Source organism: Sinocyclocheilus rhinocerous, unplaced genomic scaffold, assembly GCF_001515625.1.
Source record: "Sinocyclocheilus rhinocerous isolate Xijiao unplaced genomic scaffold, SAMN03320098_v1.1 scaffold11635, whole genome shotgun sequence".
NCBI lineage: Eukaryota > Metazoa > Chordata > Actinopteri > Cypriniformes > Cyprinidae > Sinocyclocheilus > Sinocyclocheilus rhinocerous.
In genome coordinates, this window is record NW_015625673.1 from 1 (window position 1) to 4,410 (window position 4,410).

Consider the following 4,410-nt stretch of genomic DNA (forward strand, 5'->3'; position numbering starts at 1 on the left):
GCTCTGAGGGACATGGAATACTTTAACCTGCAGTTACAAATGCATGAATAATGTTTGGTATTTTTAACATAAAACATTGAAAACTGATGTTTGAAATAATTTTTTTTAAAAATGAAAAGATACTTTAAATGCAAAATTAGTCACTGTTAATAAGTGAGTCATTGCGATTGAACTGAATCATTTAAACGCTTGATTCATCCAGGAAGGAACTGTTGTATAAAATCAATATCACATTTGTAATCATGTTGACTTTTGGAGAAAAAAAATGTCACTCTTCGTGTGATATTAACTATATTATATAAATATATACATTTTCTGCTCCCATATCTTGAATTATGTGATAATTCTAAATGCATTTTAATAGACCGATTTATGCAGTGAAAGAACGCACTCTAAATGCGCGCACTAGTTTAACCTATATTAACTGACTTCATCACCTAATGTATGTGTGCAGACTGTGCACTCTGTAGGTGTTTTGTTTGCTTTTTGCGATGTACTCGATAATGTCGAATCGCACATCGTTAAAACAACAATTACGATATTATCGCAGAGCATATATCGCACGCCCTACTATTTAGATTTTTATAATGCATTGTCTTCTTATCGATCCACCAGTTCATATTTAAAGCTCTGTGTGTTTGCAGGGTAAAAACATGGGCCGATTTTCACATTGGTCTGAACTCTGAACAGGTTTTTTGAGAATGCTCATTCTCTGCCAGCAGGTGGCGCGTTTGGTAGAAATATCACTGTTTTCCCAGTAAAGGCAGAACACAAAGCAGTGCAGCACCGACTTTGAACATGCAGCGCTCATGTTTATTTAATGAAATCGTAGCCTTGTTTGAAGTTTAATCGTCACATTCAGCCATATCGCAATTCTGGTCTTTCCAGACCCAAATTTAAGACCTCTTGCAATCATAATTAAGACTTTATTGTACAATTTAAGACTTTTTAAGGCCTTAAATTTGATACAACTAAATTTAAGACTTTTTAAGACCCCACGGAAACCCTGGTAAATCAGTGGAAAATGAATAGAAATTATGATTGTCTGAAAAAATATGAAGTAAATATATCTCTATATCTCCATGTATATGCATCTTTGGACTATAAGCCCTTATTAACCCTGTTCAGTGAAGCTATGTGAACACAAATAAACCGCTGCAGACATGACTGAATATGAATGCATGGTGAATTTCAATTCCAAAAATGACACATACAGATTTATCATTTTGCACTCCTGACATAAATTACAAAATTACTGTCACTGCAACAATGTTTTATCAAAACAGTGGTCAAATATCGAAGCTAGAGTCTTTAATCTTTCTACTGCTGCACAGTTTGTCCAGATCACGTAAGAGTGTGATGTTTTAGCGTGCTGTTAAAATTAAACATCAATAATCTGGGGCCTTTGACCACTAATGGGTTAAGATATCAGCTCAATAACACACTCAGCAAAATATCGTCTAATCGTTATCCCAGAAAATATGAAGATATATTTTTGTCAGTATCGCACACCCTTAATATTTAAAGTTTTGTAAATAAATATGAGAAGTGGCCTTTTTTCCACTTGAGCCCCTGCCCCTCAAAATGTCTGTGCACGTCCCTGCTATCAAATGACCTAATGTGACAACTAATAGTGATCTTCATTGGTTAATAAGAAAGGTTACAATCTACATGACAGAAATTTTAAAACACACAATTTACTGAATGAAAATTTATGTCGAGAAAAAAAAAGAAACTAACAAATCTACTAAATACTATGTAAAGTGAAACCTCTTTGCTCTGTCTCCTCTTCTTCTATCTGTCCATCCTCTTCTTCTTCCTGTCCATCCTCTTCTTCTTCCTGTCCATCCTCTTCTTCTTCCTGTCCATCCTCTTCTTCTTCCGGTCCATCCTCTTCTACTTCCTGTCCCACTGGTGTATTTGTGTCTATGTCATGCACTGCGGGAGAACAAATTAAATGTAGAGAGTGTGTAATTCAGTGTGTCAATACCTTGCACATTTCCAGTGAAAAATTTGTATAAATCAAGCAGCAAAATATAATGTCTCTTTTTGCCAAATATGTTGGCAATCAGCAATGTAGGATTTTCAGATCATGATCCAACATTTAGGTAAGCATTAAATAAACAGCATAGTTGTTCTTTAGGCATGTAAGGTGTCTTACTGATAGAGAAAATTATTTCCATCCCGGTAGGTCGAGGATCTTCAAGTAAAATGACATGAATATTGCATTAGAGGAAGTCTGAAAAAATCTTTCAATATATCAGCATATACTATCTTGAGATCATTACCATTCAGAAGATTAAAGTTCAAACTTACCAAATAAAATCAATGTGTTTTTATTTCTGTCTTCATCCATGTCATCTCCGTTATCACTTACAAACAGTAATTGTTGAGGTGGGAGTGACTGTTGAAGTGACTGTAGACGTTGCTCTAGAAGTGACTGTTGAAGTGACTGTAGACGTTGCTCTAGAAGTGACTGTTGAAGTGACTGTAGACGTTGCTCTAGAAGTGACTGTTGATGTGACTGTAGACGTCGCTCTAGAAGTGACTGTTGATGTGACTGTTTAAGTGACATTTGAAGTAGGTGTAGAAAATACTGTAGACGTAACAGCTGAAGTAACTGTTGAAGTGACAGTGATTGTCGACGTGAGGACTGAAGAGACTGTTGAAGTAACTGAAGTGTGTGTTGAAGTGACTGTAGAAGTGACAGCTGAACTGACTGTCGACGTGAGGACTGAAGTGACTGAAGTGAGTGTTGAAGTGACTGTAGAAGTGACAGTTGATCTGACTGTTGAAGTAACAGCTGAAGTGTACGTTGAAGTAAAGGTTGCTCTATCAGCTCAAGTGAATCTTGATTTATCTCGAGTGTCTCAAGTGACTGTTGAATTGATTGAAGAAACTGTTGATATGACCGTGGATGTGACTCTTTAAATGACACTTCAGATAACTCTTCACGTGAATCTTCAAGTGAATTTAGATGTTTACGTGATAGTTTGATTGACTGCCAGAAATGTTCTTTTTCAGAAATGCATTCTTTGAGCGCCTTGATTAATTTTCTGCGCTCCTTGATGTATTTGCTGAGCTCCTCGCTGGTTGTTCTCCTTTCCATATATTTCCACAGCATGCCAACACTCATCCTACTCACTATTATGGACGACAAATAAAAGTAAATAATTAATTATCTGGAATCATATTTGAAGAACAACAAAAACTGCATATTTTTTCATATATACTTTCTGCATATATACTTTCATATAAATTCGGACAACTTATTATTTCAGGATCACATGTAAGAACCTATCAAGATAATTGAACAGTATCAACCTGCTACTTATTACAATATATAGCAAGTAAGCATATAGTATCAAATACCTTACAACATACAATACACAAAAATCTATTACAATGTTTCAACAGTGCAGTGTCAAAGGGTGTTAATTAGCTTGTAAACATGGGAAAACTAATGATTGCTAATGATTACTCTCCTCCACAGCTCCTAAACAGCCTGATTCTGCATTTGGATGGTAATAACTGTGTGATGTTAATAAATAATTATCATTTATTTTTTTCTATTCTATTTATCTTTTTTTATATAAGTGAACTTACCACTAAGTAATTATATGTAACACTCATATGTTCATATTTCAATGCCAAACAGGGACGATACATATTTGTAACTATTATTATTAATTAGTAATTTAACACATATATACATACACGGAAGAAAGGGTGGACAATAACCAATCATTTGAATTCTATAATATTTTTTTACTATACTTTCCTAATGACAATTTTATGATTGGTTTATATACTACAAACACCTTTTCCCATTTTTTATCACATAAGGCAGAAAATATATTTTATAGTTTCTATATACTGTAATAAATGCTATGTCAATTAGCACTGCATTATTAATATACTATATTTATGTATTACCTGGAGATTACTTGAAAAACATACATAAACTATGTATTGTCGCAATAGTGTGTTTATTGTCTTCATCATCAGTCAAAATGTTTCAGCTTAGCTACAGCGATGGCTGGGTGCCTTTGTCCATTTTAGGGATTTCCTGGCATATCATAGGTTATTACTTCTATGAGTCCATTTTGGATTTTTTTAGTGGCTGTGTGTTCATCAGGCTTTAGAAAATATGATTTAAGTGATTTGATTTTGATGCTCCCTGGTTACTGCAGTTCATTGTAGAATTTTTTGGGAAGTGAACGTTTCAGTTCACTGGAAGGATTTTTCGATTGAGACAGCCTTTAAAATGACCAACTCCCTGATTAATTCACTGACTATTAGGCAGCTGATTAAAGCCGGGCTCACACTGCAGGAGTTTTTAAATCCTAACCAATTATGAAATCTGGTTGCAGCACATACATAAGGAGAGTCTTAGGGTGCTTTCACACC

General features: G+C 34.7%; 1 long non-coding RNA gene across 1 annotated transcript; it reads right to left on the reverse strand.

Moving 5' to 3' along the window:
* Positions 1-1,845: 1,845 nt before the first annotated feature.
* On the reverse strand, positions 1,846-3,084 carry LOC107705939 (uncharacterized). The gene is made up of 3 exons (XR_001636113.1): positions 2,317-3,084; positions 2,162-2,200; positions 1,846-1,938 (listed from the first exon to the last, which is right to left on the reverse strand). It is a non-coding gene; the product is annotated as an uncharacterized LOC107705939 (long non-coding RNA).
* Between the last annotated feature and the right edge of the window lie 1,326 nt (positions 3,085-4,410).